The following is an 18,660-nucleotide window of genomic DNA, read 5'->3' as shown; positions in this document are numbered from 1 at the left end:
CCTGGATCTCAGGCACGGAGCAGTCATTCGTCGATCGGACACCGGGGAGGCAGGTAAGGGCCCTCCCGGTGTCCGGTCAGCTTCTAAAGGGTTAATACCGCATATCGCCGCGATCGGCGATGTGTGGTATTAGCCGCGGGTCCCGGCCGTTGATTAGCGCCGGGACCGACGCGATATGATGCGGGATCGCGGCGCGATCCCGCTTCATATAGCGGGAGCCGGCGCAGGACGTAAATATACGTCCTGCGTCGTTAAGGGGTTAAACCATGATTGAACTTTTTGGCCTCAATTGTGACCATTTACTCTGGAGGAAACCAGGCACTGACCATCACCTGTTCAATACCATCCTTACAGTGATCATGGTTGGGGCAGCATCATGTCTGGAGGAAATCAGGTACTGCCCATCACCTGACCAATACCATCCCTACAGTGGTCATGGTGGGGGCAGCATCATGTCTGGAGGAAACCAGGCACTGCCCATTACCTGCCCAATACCATCCCTACAGTGATCATGGTGGGGGCAACATCATGTCTGGAGGAAACCAGGCACTGCCCATCACCTGCCCAATACCATCCCTACAGTGATCATGGTGGGGGCCGCATCATGTCTGGAGGAAACCAGGCACTGCCCATCACCTGCCCAATACCATCCCTACAGTGATCATGGTGGGGGCAGCATCATGTCTGGAGGAAACCAGGCACTGCCCATCACCTGACCAATACCATCCCTACAGTGATCACGGTGGGCGCAGCATCATGTCTGGAGGAAACCAGGCACTGCCCATCACCTGCCCAATACCACCCCTACAGTGATCATTGTGGGGGCAGCATCATGTCTGGAGGAAACCAGGCACTGCCCATCACCTGCCCAATACCATCCCTACTGTGATCATGGTGGGGGCAGCATCATGTCTGGAGGAAACCAGGCACTGCCCATCACCTGACCAATTCCATCCCTACAGTGATCATGGTGGGGGCAGCATCATGTCTGGAGGAAACCAGGCACTGCCCATCACCTGCCCAATACCATCCCTATAGGGATCATGGTGGGGGCAGCATCATGTCTGGAGGAAACCAGGCAGAGCTCATCACCTGCCCAATACCATCTCTACAGTGATCATGGTGGGGGCAGCATCATGTCTGGAGGAAACCAGGCACTGTCCATCACCTGCCCATCACCTGCCCAATACCATCCCTACAGTGATCATGGTGGGGGCAGCATCATGTCTGTAGGAAACCAGGCACTGCCCATCACCTGACCAATTCCCTCCCTACAGTGATCATGGTGGGGGCAGCATCATGTCTGGAGGAAACCAGGCACTGCCCATCACCTGCCCAATACCATCCCTACAGTGATCATGGTGGGGGCAGCATCATGTCTGGGGGAAACCAGGTGCTGCCCATCACCTGCCCAATACCATCCCTACAGTGATCATGGTGGGGGCCGCATCATGTCTGGAGGAAACCAGGCACTGCCCATCACCTGCCCAATTCCATCCCTACTGTGATCATGGTGGGGACAGCATCATGTCTGGAGGAAACCAGGCACTGCCCATCACCTGCCCAATACCATCCCTATAGTGATCATGGTGGGGGCAGCATCATGTCTGGGGGAAACCAGGTACTGCCCATCACCTGCCCAATACCATCCCTATAGTGATCATGGTGGGGGTAGCATCATGTCTGGAGGAAACCAGGCACTGCCCATCACCTGCCCAATACCATCCCTACAGTGATCATGGTGGGGGCAGCATCATGTCTGGAGGAAACCAGGCACTGCTCATCACCTGCTCAATACCATCCCTACAGTGATCATGGTGGGGGCAGCATCATGTCTGGAGGAAACCAGGCCCTGCCCATCACCTGCCCAATACCATCCTTACAGTGATCATGGTGGGGGCAGCATCATGTATGGAGGAAACCAGGCACTGCCCATCACCTGCCCAATTCCATCCCTACTGTGATCATGGTGGGGGCAGCATCGTGTCTGGAGGAAACCAGGTACTGTCCATCACCTGCCCAATACCATCCCTACAGTGATCATGGTGGGGGCAGGATCATGTCTGGAGGAAACCAGGCACTGCCAATCACCTGCCCAATACCATCCCTACAGTGATCATGGTGGGGGCAGCATCAGATCTGGAGGAAACCAGGCACTGCCCATCACCTGCCCAATACCATTCCTACAGTGATCATGGTGGGGGCAGCCTCATGTCTGGAGGAAACCAGGCACTGCCCATCACCTGCCCAATACCATCCTTACAGCGATCATGGTGGAGGCAGCATCATGTCTGGAGGAAACCAGGCACTGCCCATCACCTGCCCAATACCATCCCTACAGTGATCATGGTGGGGGCAGCATCATGTCTGGGGGAAATCAGGCACTGCCCATCACCTGCCCAATACCATCCCTACAGTGATCATGGTGGGGGCAGCATCATGTCTGGAGGAAACCAGGCACTGCCCATCACCTGCCCAATACCATCCCTACAGTGATCATGGTGGGGGCAGCATCATGTCTGGAGGAAACCAGGCACTGCCCATCACCTGCCCAATACCATCCCTCAGGGCCAAACTGGGACAGAAAACAGGCCCAGGCAGTGTAGACTAATCAGCCCACATCGGTCATGGGTGTGGCTATGTGAAGGCAGAGTCAAAAAGGGGAGGGACCACATAAGGAGGAAATATTATCACCATACATATTACCATCATACTGTTACAAAGCAAATCCTGTATACTGAGACCAATAATAAATATTAGAATATTAGAATATTACCAATAATACCACTGTACAAAGAGGAATATTAAGACCAAACATATTACCATCATAATGTTACTGAACAAATCTGAGACCAATAATACTTACTAATCTTACCAGTTCAAAAAAAAAAATGGTCAGCATCTCCAACAAAATGAAATGCATGCACAGTGCTAGTTTTGTGTGTTACCAGTAAGGGACAAATAATACTGCCACACCATGACCACCACTACCATTACCACTGACTAATACCGCTTAACTGAATAAAATTGACTATACAAAAGACCAATATCTCCACATACATTCACCATATAGAGGTAGATACCACCTTGCACTGGTTTTGTATACCATATAAGTGATTATATACAGGACCATACAGAGGTATATACCAGCTGTACACAGGATATATACCATATAACTGATTATATACAGAACCATATAGAGGTATATACCAGCTGTACACAGGATATATACCATATAACTGATTATATACAGGACCATATAGAGGTATATACCAGCTGTACACAGGATATATACCATATAACTGATTATATACAGGACCATATAGAGGTATATACCAGCTGTACACAGGATATATACCATATAACTGATTATATACAGGGCATATAGAGGTATATACCAGATGTACACAGGATATATACCATATAAGTGATTATATACAGGACCATATAGAGGTATATACCAGATGTACACAGGATATATACCATATAAGTGATTATATACAGGACCATATAGAGGTATATACCAGCTGTACACAGGATATATAGCATATAAGTGATTATATACGGGACCATATAGAGGTATACACCAGCTGTACACAGGATATATACCATATAAGTGATTATACAGGATATATAGAGGTATATACCAGCTGTACACAGGATATATACCATATAAGTGATTATATACAGGACATATAGAGGTATATACCAGATGTACACAGGATATATACCATATAAGTGATTATATACAGGACCATATAGAGGTATACACCAGCTGTACACAGGATATATACCATATAAGTGATTATATACAGGACCATATAGAGGTATATACCAGCTGTACACAGGATATATACCATATAAGTGATTATACAGGACATATAGAGGTATATACCAGATGTACACATGATATATACCATATAAGTGATTATACAGGATATATAGAGGTATATACCAGCTGTACACAGGATATATACCATATAAGTGATTATATACAGGACATATAGAGGTATATACCAGATGTACACAGGATATATACCATATAAGTGATTATACAGGATATATAGAGGTATATACCAGCTGTACACAGGATATATACCATATAAGTGATTATATACAGGACATATAGAGGTATATACCAGATGTACACAGGATATATACCATATAAGTGATTATACAGGGCATATAGAGGTATATACCAGATGTACACAGGATATATACCATATAAGTGATTATACAGGACATATAGAGGTATATACCAGATGTACACAGGATATATACCATATAAGTGATTATACAGGATATATAGAGGTATATACCAGCTGTACACAGGATATATACCATATAAGTGATTATATACAGGACATATAGAGGTATATACCAGATGTACACATGATATATACCATATAAGTGATTATACAGGATATATAGAGGTATATACCAGCTGTACACAGGATATATACCATATAAGTGATTATATACAGGACATATAGAGGTATATACCAGATGTACACAGGATATATACCATATAAGTGATTATATACAGGTCCATATAGAGGTATATACCCACTGTACACAGGATATATACCATATAAGTGATTATACAGGACATATAGAGGTATATACCAGCTGTACACAGGATATATACCATATAAGTGATTATATACGGGACCATATAGAGGTATACACCAGCTGTACACAGGATATATACCATATAAGTGATTATACAGGATATAAAGAGGTATATACCAGCTGTACACAGGATATATACCATATAAGTGATTATATACAGGACATATAGAGGTATATACCAGATGTACACAGGATATATACCATATAAGTGATTATATACAGGTCCATATAGAGGTATATACCAGCTGTACACAGGATATATACCATATAAGTGATTATATACAGGACCATATAGAGGTATATACCAGCTGTACACAGGATATATACCATATAACTGATTATATACAGAACCATATAGAGGTATATACCAGCTGTACACAGGATATATACCATATAACTGATTATATACTACAGGACCATATAGAGTTATATACCAGCTGTACACAGGATATATACCATATAACTGATTATATACAGGGCATATAGAGGTATATACCAGATGTACACAGGATATATACCATACAAGTGATTATACAGGACATATAGAGGTATATACCAGATATACACATGATATATACCATATAAGTGATTATACAGGACATATAGAGGTATATACCAGATGTACACATGATATATACCATATAAGTGATTACAGCCACATGAAGGAACTCACAGGTCACGTCTTTTCTGATGAGCGTCGTCCTCTTTCCTTTTCTTCCCCGTCCGGCACAGACCGCCATGATGTCTCCTTCCAGCCAAAATTTCATCTCTCTTCATCTGCAGAACAAACATTTTAGACTCTGCATTTTTCTAATGCTCTCCTTAATTCTACACAATCTCCTCATCTATAGACCTGTAATAATGCCCCCCTCGGTGTCCCACTCAGTAAAAGGGCAGGTAGCCAGGTATGTAGGTAGGTCACCATTTCCCCAACCATGGTGCCTCTAGCTGTTGCGAAACTACAGCTCCCAGCATGCCCAGACGGCCTCTGGCTGTGGAGTCTTAGTTTTGCACCCTGGTTGGGAAACACTGATGTAGGTAGTTAGGTAGCCAGGTACATAGCTAGTAGGGCTGCACGATATGGGGAAACTGTGCAATTGCGATTATGGACCTAAATATTGTGATTTCGATATAATGAACAAATGGTGAAATCCTCCCATTTCATGTCCAGAGCCCATTTCATATCTCCCCCATTTCATTTCTATACTCCCCATGTAACATTCTCCCCCTATGTCACATGTCCATTTCATGTCACATTCTCCTCCCCCCATGTTTCATCTCCCGGTAGTTAGGTTGGAAAGTGTGTAGGCAGGTAGTACCCCTAGATTAGACCCCCCCCCCCCCAGCAGGCAGGTAGTACCCCCAGATTAGATAGCCACCAGTGGGCAGGTAGTACCCCCAGAATAACCCCCTCCCCCCCCCCAGTAAACAGGTAGTACCCCCAGATTAATCCCCCCAGTAGGCAGGTAGTACTCCCAGATTAGACCCCCCAGTAGACAGGAAGTACCCCCAGATTAACCCCCCCCCCCCCAGTAGACAGGTAGTACCCCCGGATTAACCCCCTCTCCACCCCCCCAGTAGACAGGTAGTACTCCCGGATTAACCCCCTTTCCCCCCCCCCCCCCCCCCAGTAGACAGGTAGTACCCCCAGATTAACCTCCTTCCCTCCAGTAGGCAGGTAGTACCCCCAAACTTGACCACCCCAGTAGGCAGGTGGTCCCCCAGATTAAACCCCCTTCCACCAGTAGGCAGGTAGTACCCCCGGATTAAACCCCTCCCCCCCCAGTAGACAGGTAGTACCCCCAGATTAACCTCCTTCCCCCCAGTAGGCAGGTAGTACCACCAGACTAGACTCCCCCAGTAAGCAGGTAGTGCCCCCAGATTAACCCACCCTCCCCTAGTAGACAGGTAGTATCCCCAGATGAGACCCCCCAGTAGATGGGTAGTACCCCAAGATTAACCCCCTTCCCCCCAGTAGACAGGTAGCACCCCCAAATATGCTAATATGTTTTGGGGGTTGGTCGATTAATACATCAACTCTCATAATTTCCATGATGTCACCTCAGTTGTCCAGTAGGTGTCAGACAGTCTTAAAGGCCCAATGACCTCAGCCCAGCGGTTGATGGGTTACAGATGGTGCACTTGTCTGGGATTACCCACGTTCTCCTCACAGGAGCGTAGATGCTTCCAGGTTCTCAGGGCCGGCATACCAGTATATTACTAATAATGCGCTCAGTATGTCTTATCCACATGGAGAATCCCTGCATTCATATTCTTTTCACATGAGATTCATGTTTATATTATGTCTGCGCTAAAAACTGCCTAAAAAAATCTAAATAATACAAAAAGGTCAAAACAGAAAAAAATGCAAATGCATCAAAAACCTTTTTTTATTTTTTTTTATTTTTATTTTTTTACCCCTTGTACATTGAAAACAGATGGAGAAGGTTTGGGAAATGGAGTCTGGTAATGACCGGCTGGTATTCGGCAAACAGAAAACAAACTCTGCTGGTTTACATTACCCCGACTGTCAGGGACGTGTAATCTGATGATAGCGGTCATGTTCATTGGCAGCAGAGAAGGAGGCTTAAAGGGCTGCGCCACTTTAGAGAATGTCTTTTTGTCACAAGGGTCACAGGAGAAGAAGTTGACCACAAAGTTGACCTCTAGTGATCGGTTTATATGTAAGAGAAGTGTTGGGTTTCCCTGCAGTGCCCCCACAGGTGAAAGAAACCATTGCATGATTCCCATAGAAATCAATGATGTGTAGATACGCTGAGTCCTCCTGGAGAGGAAAAATTCTGGGTAGTTACTTCTACTCTAGGATGAGGTCCTTAATGTAGGACCCTTTTTAACTAATTTTATTAAAGGTTTATTCTTCAAGTTTAACCCCTTAAAGGGGTACTCCACCCCTGGACATCTTATCCCCCATCCAAAGGATAGGGGATAAGATGTATGATCGCGGGGGGTCTCGCCGCTGGGGACCCCCGCAATATAGCATGCGGCACCCAACTGTTTCTGCTCTGGAAGCACTGGAGGGTCTGGGTCCTGACCACCGGAACTGATGTCCGTGACGTCACGACTCCGCCCCCGTGTGACGTTACGCCCCGTCCCCTCAATGCAAGTCTATGGGAGGGGGCGTGACAGCCGTCACGCCCCCTCCCATAGACTTGCATTGAGGGGACATCTTATCAGACATCTTATCCCTTTGGATAGGGGATAAGATGTCTAGGGGGCGGAGTACCCCTTTAAGGACTTCCGTTTTTTTTTTTTTTTTTTTGCACTTATTTTGCATATTTTCCACCTCACCTTCAAAAAATCTAAACACTTTCAATTTTGCACCAACAGACCCATATGAGGGCTTGTTTTTTGCGACACCAATTGTACTTTGTAATGACATCAATCATTTCACCACAAAATCTACGGCAGTGCATTTTTTGGTAAAAATGACACTTTACCTTTATTCTGTAGATTCATACGGTTTCAATGATACCGAATTTATAAAGGTTTTATTTTGTTTTACTACTTTAAAGAAATTATAACGACATGCGCCAAAATGAGTATGTGCAAAATGACCTTCTTCTACCTATAACCTTTTTATTTTTCTATATACAGGGCTCATTTTTTGTGCAGTGTTCTGTAAATTTTATCGGGACAATTTTAGTTTTGATGGGACTTTTTGATCGCTTTTTACACATTTTTTTAGGGTATACAAAGTGACCAAAAATACGCAATTTTGGACTTTGGAATTTTATTACGTGTACACCATTGACCATGTGGTTTAATTGATGTCATATTTTTATAGCACGGACATTTACGCACGCAACAGTACCACATAGGTTTATTTATTTTATTTTTTTTACATATATTTTTTTAAATGGGAAAATTAAAACTTTTATTACTGAAGGGGTTAAATCACATTTATTAACTTTTTTTTTTTTTTTTACACTTTTTTTGTTGTCCCATAGGGGGCTATAACAGGCAATTCTTAGATTGCATACACTGAACAATGCTATATCATAGCATAGCATTGATCAGTGTTATCAGTGCTCTGCTGCTCCAGCCGGCTTGGAGCAATAGAACACTGATCGGACGGCAAGGAGGCAGGTTAGGACCCTCCCACCGTCCTCTCGGCTGTTCACAACTCTGCAATATCCCCGTTGCGGTCCCGAACAGCCCGCTGTGCTATCCGGCAAGTGTTTTCTTCTGTTTTAGAAGCCGCGATCTCAGGCAACTCCTGAGTAAAGTTGAACTCTAGTTTGGGTAAATTGGGCAAATACCTAAGGGTCTTCATCACCCTCCTTAAGATGATTCATGTAAGGGTCTAACTATCAAGTCTCTACTGCAGTGTTTCCCAACCAGGGTGCCTCCAGCTGTTACAAATCTACAACTACCAACAATAAAAAATAAAAACAAAAAGAGAGAAAGAGAACGGTGGCTGCTCCACCAATTGGTCACTGTACTTTTTATTATATATTACGAAAGTAATCTGATCGGTCATACCAGTGTTTCCCAACCAGGGTGTCTCCAGCTGTTGCAAAACTACAATTCCCAGCATGCCAGGACAGCCTTTGTGTAGTCTTCTCATCGTCAGTTTGGTGTTGTCTCAGCAGCTCCCTGGCTCTTCCCTCTCTCCTGACAGGAAGTTTTGTAGTCCCCTCATTGTCAGTGATGGTGTTGTCTCAGCAGATCCCCCGGTCCTCCCTCTCTCTTCTGAAAGGAAGTTGTGTAGTCCCCTCATTGTCAGTGTGGTGTTGTCTCAGCAGCTCCCTGGCTCTTCCCTCTGTCCTGACAGAAAGTTGTGTAGTCCCCTCATTGTCAGTGTGGTGTTGTCTCAGCAGATCCCCCGGTCCTCCCTCTCTCTTCTGAAAGGAAGTTGTGTAGTCCTCTTATTTTTTTTGTTTGATTTTGTCTCAGCAACTCCCTGACTCATTACTCTTCCCTGACAGATGATGTTAAGGGGCGAGAAGGATTTGGAATGTTAGATGTTGCATGATACTTTTGTTTTTAAATACATAAGCCACTGTGGAGTCTGGCAGCGGCTTATTCTTCCCCTCTTTACTGAGAACAAATGAATACTCTGCTAAGCCAAGCAGTCAGTAGTTCTATGTAATGTGTATGGCAGTGTTTCCCAACCAGGGGGCCTCCAGCTGTTGCAAAACTATAACTCCCAGCATGCCCGGACAGCCTTCGGCTGTCCGGGCATGCTAAGAGTTGTAGTTTTGCAACAGCTGGAGGCACCTTGGTTGGGAAACACTGGTGTACAGTCATCTTTGGAGGCAGAGAGGTGAGTGTTGTACACGGTCTTGCGTCGCTCATGTTTCCATGAATCACAATTAGAAATCTCAGTAATCAGTGAAATGAGATCGGACACGTTCCATCCGCTGATCTCCGGCGGTGACCCGCAGATCCTAAATTACATGTGACAGCAGTCAGAGACGGTTATACAGGTCTGTGGGGACAGAGCATTACTGCCAAACACTGCAGAACATTGTGCAGAACAAGGAGGATTGTTTGTCATTATAGGAAATTACAACGAGAAGTTTCCATGTGATATTGGATCAATCGGCCAAATAAATCATCAAGTCTAATGTTTTGGATTCATTTGGCTCCATGTATCTACATTGCAGGACTGTGATGTACTAAAGATGTTGGAGGTTCACAAACTTTCAAGCACCACTGTAGATTTTAGATAGATAGATATGAGATAGATAGATAGATAGATATGAGATAGATAGATAGATATGAGATAGATAGATATGAGATAGATAGATAGATATGAGATAGATAGATAGATAGATAGATATGAGATAGATAGATATGAGATAGATAGATAGATAGATAGATAGATAGATAGATAGATATGAGATAGATAGATATGAGATAGATAGATAGATATGAGATAGATAGATAGATAGATAGATAGATAGATAGATAGATAGATAGATATGAGATAGATAGGTAGATAGATAGATATGAGATAGATAGATAGATAGATAGATAGATAGATATGAGATAGATAGATAGATATGAGATAGATAGATAGATATGAGATAGATAGATAGATAGATATGAGATAGATAGATATGAGATAGATAGATAGATATGAGCTAGATAGATATGAGATAGATAGATATGAGATAGATAGATATGAGATAGATAGATAGATATGAGATAGATAGCTATGAGATAGATAGATAGGTAGATAGATATGAGATAGATAGATATGAGATATATAGATATGAGATAGATAGATACATAGATAGATACATAGATAGATATGAGATAGATAGATATGAGATAGATAGATAGAAATGAGATAGATAGATAGATATGATACAGATAGATATTATATAGATAGATAGATATGATATAGATAGATATGAGATAGATAGATATGAAATAGATAGATAAATAGATATGAGATAGATAGATATGCAATAAATAGATATGAGATAGATAGATAGATAGACAGATAGATAGATATGAGATAGATATATAGATGTGAGATAAACACATATGAGATAGATAGATATGACATAGATAAATAGATAGATATGAGATAGATAGATATATAGATAGATATGAGATAAATAGATATGAGATAGACAAATAGATATGAGATAGACAGATAGATATGAGACTGATAGATATAAGACAGATAGATATGAGATAGATAGATATGAGATAGATAGATAAGTAGATATGAGTTAGATAGATAGATATGAGATAGATAGATAGATATAGATATGATAGATATGAGATAGATAGATAGATAGATAGATAGATAGATAGATATAGATATGATAGATAGATATGAGATAGATAGATAGATAGATAGATAAATATAAGAGAGATAAATAGATATAGATATATAGATAGATATGTAGATAGATATGAGAAAGATAGATAGATATGAGATAGATAGATAGATATGAGATAGATAGATAGATAGATATGAGATAGATAGATAGATAGATATGAGATAGATAGATATGAGATAGATAGATAGATAGATATGAGATAGATAGATAGATAGATATGAGATAGATAGATAGATAGATATGAGATAGATAGATATGAGATAGATAGATAGATAGATATGAGATAGATAGATAGATATGAGATAGATAGATATGAGATAGATAGATAGATAGATAGATATGAGATAGATAGATAGATAGATATGAGATAGATAGATAGATATGAGATAGATAGATAGATAGATAGATATGAAAGAGAAAGGGATAAATAATAGGCTGATACAGGTTCATAAACTGGTGACTTTTTAGTTGGGCAAATCCACAATAAATCTGTGACAAGATTCATACACTGTATGTAACATATGGCTTTTGCCGTGGACTTTAGGCACAAACACCTCATTTAACCTACCTTTATACGACCAGAAATGTTCACATCTGCACCTTGTCTGAGGGACCATTTGGGTGTCCTGTTGGTTTTCCCGCCATTTATCTGGATTGGTTTGCCACCTGAGCTTTGCTATTGACCATAAATTCAGTCGAATCATTGTTGTAGTCCATGTTGTCGCTATGGGGCCTATCAAATCTCATTTCGTATACGATGACAAGTTCTTGTGAAGATCTCTTTGGTAGCGGGAAACCTACCCTTGTGTCCTGGATGGCCGAGCAGCTCCATAGTAGGGGTCTATGTTACTCCTTGTTATGAGGCCTCAGATGATGGCTCCTCTGTCCGTCTGTTACCCATTATAAGACTTTATGACATAATACAGATCCTTATATTTGGCTCCATGACTAGGACTAGACCGTGGGCCGCCATAATACACCCTGTCCAGTCCATGAAGGGGTGTCATAGACCCTAATATTATGAGAGTGTGAGACGTCTGGGAGGCCTGAGGAGATATATTCTGTGGTAGGACTAGACCTTAGACAGCCAATATACACCCTGTCCATGAAGGGGTGTCATAGACCCCAATATTGTGAGAGTGTGAGACGTCTGGGAGGCCTGATGAGATATATTCTGTGGTAGGACTAGACCTTAGACAGCCAATATACACCCTGTCCATGAAGGGGCGCCATAGACCCCAATATTGTGAGAGTGTGAGACATCTGGGAGGCCTGAGGAGATATATTCTGTGGTAGGACTAGACCTTAGACAGCCAATATACACCCTGTCCATGAAGGGGCGCCATAGACCCCAATATTGTGAGAGTGTGAGACGTCTGGGAGGCCTGAGGAGATACATTCTGTGGTAGGACTAGACCTTAGACAGCCAATGTACACCCTGCCCATGAAGGGGCGCTATAGACCCCGATATTGTGAGAGTGTGAGACGTCTGGGAGGCCTGAGGAGATACATTCTGTGGTAGGACTAGACCTTAGACAGCCAATATACACCCTGTCCATGAAGGGGCGCCATAGACCCCGATATTGTGAGAGTGTGAGACGTCTGGGAGGCCTGAGGAGATACATTCTGTGGTAGGACTAGACCTTAGACAGCCAATATACACCATGTCCATGAAGGGGCGCCATATACCCCAATATTGTGAGAGTGTGAGACGTCTGGGAGGCCTGAGGAGATATATTCTGTGGTAGGACTAGACCTTAGACAGCCAATATACACCCTGTCCATGCAGGGGCGCCATAGACCCCAATATTGTGAGAGTGTGAGACGTCTGGGAGGCCTGAGGAGATATATTCTGTGGTAGGACTAGACCTTAGACAGCCAATATACACCCTGTCCATGAAGGGGCGCCATATACCCCAATATTGTGAGAGTGTGAGACGTCTGGGAGGCCTATAGAGTTATATTCGGTGGTAGGACAAGACATTGGACGGCCATATTACCCCCTGTCCAGTCCATGAAGCGGTGCCATAGACCCTAATATTATAAAGGGGTGTGAGACGTCTAGGAGGCCTGAGCAGTTATATAGGGTGGCAGGACTATTCTGTAGTAGGAGACGTCTCCTCACAGCTCTGGGAAGTCACTCATGTCTCCAGAGAGGACCTATTATGCGGCCATTTGTTCTGGGGCCGGGCACATCAAAGCCTTGGCAGCAGCAGGGTGCTCATCTCTGGCTGCTGCGGAACATCTCATTTTCACACTTTCTTTATGGAATCCCAATTAACCCCCAATTTGTCCCACACAGATCCCTTGGCCTTTCCCTCCTCAGCTATAGAAGACTTTACAAGTGTGCGGCCATAACAGGGTCAGGTCAGCAGCGCTTCGTAAAACACATGTCCTTCCTCAAGTGTCGACTACGACGTCTTATTCAGAATATAGGTCATGTGATCGCGGCCCCCATAGATCAGCGTTGTTCCCCCAGAGGGTGTTTGCATTTATCTAGATTTTTATTATAAATATTTTTATACTATTTAAATTGACTGAGATCTATTAGGCGTCGCTCATCCTGCCCTTTCATGAATACAATGACAGAATTATACAGCAGACTATTTTTCCCCGGTTAGAGTGCCTCCAGCTGTTGCAAAACTACAACTCCCAGCATGCCCGGACAGCCAAAGGCTGTCCGGGCATGCTGGGAATTGTAGTTTTGCAACAGCTGGAGGCACACTGGTTGAGAAACACTGCAGTAGAAACTAGCACAGGCTCTGCTCATGTTGATTTGTACGATCTTCATTTATTTTTATTTTTTATCTTGAGGGTTTTTGGGTTTTTTTCATATTTTTTTTAACGTCACAGAAAAAAATCTATTTCTAAAAATAAAAAAACTATGAGGGAAATGTTTCATTTGCGCAGTTTCTTGCGTATGTTGCTAAAGCTATTGATTGTATGTCATTTATCAATAGTTGGACGCCTCGTCAACTTAATACATTGTCCCTTCATTTAAAGTGTACCTGTCATATCACAGGTAAAATATTATGCTTCTATATACTGATCACTAGGCCATGCAGAATGCTTTACATGTCTGTTTTTGTGTGTCTAGCTTCTGTATTTGGCTCACAAATCCCTCTGTTCTGCTGCTCAATCATTCTGACATCCACTGCTCCGGAAGGGGCGTGTCCGAGGCGAGCACTGGGCCCGCCCTCACTCATCATGCATTCACTTCCTCCTGAGTCTGCTAAGCTGCGCTGGGTCTCTTCATCCAATCACTGCAGGCTGCTCTGTAACCCCTTCAGCTCTGTTTTCATGCTGCAGTCTGATAGGACAGGAGTGAGCACAGAGGAATTCTAGTCCCGCCCTCACTTCCTGGACTCTGTCCCAGCCTGTGCTTCAGCTGGGACAAAGATTAAACTACAGCCGGACAGGATTATGTTCTGGATGGCATGGGGACCCCTAGTGGTCTTTTTTTTTCTTTTTTTATAAACCATAACTTCTATAAAAAGTAGATACATTTTTTGTGTATATTAAAAAGGTTAAAAAAAAATAGTTTTGCCAAGATCTACACCATATGGCAAGTTTGTCATTCACAGATCCCCCATAAGTGCGTCATTCACAGATCCCCCATAAATGTTTCATTCACAGATCACCCTATAAGTGTGTTATCTAAGAAACCCCCATAACAGTGTGTGATTTGCATATAGGGGATCTGTGAATGACAACATTTATGGGGGATCTGTGAATGACACACTTATGGGGGATCTGTGAATGACACCCTTATGGGGGATCTGTGAATGACAGTGGGATATGCAAATCACACACTGTTATGGGGGTTCCTTAGATAACACACTTATAGGATGATCTGTGAATGACACACTTATGGGGGATCTGTGAATGACACACTTATGGGGGATCTGTGAATGACACACTTATGGGGGATCCGTGAATGACACACTTATGGGGGATCCGTGAATGACAACATTTATGGGGGATCCGTGAATGACAGTGGGATATGCAAATCACACACTGTTATGGGGGTTCATTAGATAACACACTTATGGGGGATCTGTGAATGACACACTTATGGGGCATCTGTGAATGACACACTTATGGGGGATCTGTGAATGACACACTTATGGGGGATCTCTGAATGACACACTTATGGGGGATCTGTGAATGACAGTGGGATATGCAAATCACACACTGTTATGGGGGTTCCTTAGATAACACTTATAGGATGATCTGTGAATGAGACATTTATGGGGCAACTGTGAATGACACACTTATGGGGGATCTGTGAATGACACACTTATGGGGGATCTGTGAATGACACACTTATGGGGGATCTGTGAATGACACACTTATGGGGGATCTGTGAATGACACACTTATGGGGGATCTGTGAATGACAGTGGGATATGCAAATCACACACTGTTATGGGGGTTCCTTAGATAACACTTATAGGATGATCTGTGAATGAGACATTTATGGGGCAACTGTGAATGACACACTTATGGGGGATCTGTGAATGACACACTTATGGGGGATCTGTGAATGACACACTTATGGGGGATCTGTGAATGACACACTTATGGGGGATCTGTGAATGACACACTTATGGGGGATCTGTGAATGACACACTTATGGGGGATCTGTGAATGACACACTTATGGGGGATCTGTGAATGACAAACATAACAATCTGACAGTGCCCATTTACGCTTGAATAGAAATCCCTCCCTGTGCGGCGTCACTCTTTGCGGTAAAACTTCAATAAAAATGTGGGAAGAAAAAAAACTGCAACGTGTGAACCTGTCCTTATTAAGGAGATTTTCAGTAGTATAACCAGGTGCGAACCGAGGGGATCCCTGGCCAGTTTCACACAGACTGAACATTAGAGAGACCATTTTGATCTTTTTTTTGGGCACTATTAGGCCGGGACTTGCAGTAAAACAATGCACTATAGGGCGAGATTTACAAAAACCTGTGCAGAGGAAAAGTTGACCAGTTGCCCATAGCAACCAATCAGCTCGCTTCTTTCATTTTTGAAAAGGCCTCTGCAAAATGAAAGAAGCGATCTGATTGGTTGCTATGGGCAACTAGGCAACTGTTCCTCAGCAAAGGTTTTGATAAATCTCCCCCTTTGTGCCTATAGAAAAGACAGAAGCGGGCCCTCTATTAGTGGCCCAAGGCCTATTTTCATGACCCCTGGGCCCTTTCCTCGTCCCTTTATTTGCTTACAATGCAGTTCTAGCAGTGTTTCCCAACCAGGGAGCCTCCAGCTGTTGTAAAACTACAACTCCCAGCATGCCCGGACAGCCAAAGGCTGTCCGGGCATGCTGGGAGTTGTAGTTTTACAACAGCTGGAGGCACCCTGGTTGGGAAACACTGCCATATGGGATGGGACTTACTAGTACTGGGCCCCCAAAAAAGGAACAGTCCAGTGGGCACCTTCTATTCTCATCCCCCACATGCCAGTGTATCTGCCCCATATAACCAATTCCAAAAGTAAAGTCTGATCTCTACCCTCCGTGCTATTAGATATTAGAGGGTCGGAGCCCAGACGGAGCGGGGTAATCTCTTTCAGGTGTCACTGCACATCAAACGCACTTCCCGAACCCCAGCCTAAAATAGAAGGAGAAGGATCAGAAAATCTACGGGAGAGTAGAAAGGGTTCTGACAAAGCAGAGGCACTCCGAGGAGACGACATCAAAGGGGCCACATTGTGGTCTGGAGAGCAGATGAACCACTCTGCTTTTACTGTGAGGGTTTACTGCCTTCCCCTGTATTGTCAACACATTTCCCATAAAGATTTCGGAAACGTATGTAATGCAGCCCGTATACACCGCTAAAATACCAGCCGTGAGGGAAAGACAAGTGGAGAGGGTTGCGATTGCCCCAAAAAGTAGGTGCAACAACTTCATGGAAGGCCCTACGGAAATCCGGGCTTGGGCAAGTGTGATGTCCCAGTACAGGACATGGTCCTGCACTACCCTTAGGCCCTGTCAGGTTGAGTCCCTCAGTGACCTGGGGCCTCCCCTGCAAGGTCTCCCCCTGTTGGTTTTATAAAGATGTGTGTGTCACTTTAATGCCTAGACAGGATCCCTATGTATAGGTAGTATAGAGGACCTGTGGGAGGTCTCAAGGACCTGTGTAAGTCTGTCACATGTTATGCAGTCACATGATTTGTTGTCGCATGTTCTTCCAGAGAGCACCAGCTTAACCTATGACCTGCAGCTTGACCAATGGGCTTTAGTCCAGCCCCTTACTATATAAAGGGGCGGCCATTACAATTCACCCTCTTTACCATAAGTCTTTACTGAGACAGCAACCACCAGAGATCTCAGTGCAAGTGATCAGCGTCTGGAAGACTCCAAAAGCTACAGTCATTCCAGTAAGTCTCAAGTCTATGTCTGCTGTCACTGTAACTAGTCAAGTCCTGCATATAGTCAAGTCAAGTCTAATTTCAAGTCAAGTTAATTACAAGTATATTGGTCCAGCAAGCTGCGAGGTCCTTCTGGGAAATCTGGCCTTAGCTGTGAAGATAATTCCATCTCAGTAAAGCCTCCGTTTGACCAGAACTGGTTGTGGACTCTCATTTCACTACTAGCAATTAGGATAGTGGAGAAACCGGGCATGTGGTGTTTTGTAACCCTAAAACCACACTGGTGTCACGAATACTAGGGGTTAACAACATCTTTCCCCCGGGGTTAATACCATCTGATCCCACCACTCACACCGCTACACCCGTGGTCCACCACATTAGGATTTTTACCACCCTAGGCGAAAGGAATTTTGCCACTCCTTGACCCTGCCAATTGGCTCCACCCTTTGACATGCCCCACCTTACTACTGGGGTAATACACTGTAACAAACCTCCTCCTCATCAAATCTCCTTACTACTGGGGTGACACACTGTAACAAACCTCCTCCTCATCAAATCTCCTTACTACTGGGGTGATTCACTGTAACAAACCTTCTCCTGATGTAATCTCCTTACTACTGGGGTGACACACTGTAACAAACCTCCTCCTCATGTAATCTCCTTACTACTGGGGTGACACACTGTAACAAACCTCCTCATGTAATCTCCTTACTACTGGGGTGACACACTAACAAACCTCCTCCTCATGTAATCGCCTTACTACTGAGGTGACACACTGAAACAAACCTCCTCCTCATGTAATCTCCTTACTACTGGGGTGACACACTGT

Source organism: Hyla sarda, chromosome 5, assembly GCF_029499605.1.
Source record: "Hyla sarda isolate aHylSar1 chromosome 5, aHylSar1.hap1, whole genome shotgun sequence".
In the NCBI taxonomy this organism is placed as follows: Eukaryota; Metazoa; Chordata; class Amphibia; order Anura; family Hylidae; genus Hyla; species Hyla sarda.
Note: the sequence above shows the minus strand (reverse complement) of the source record.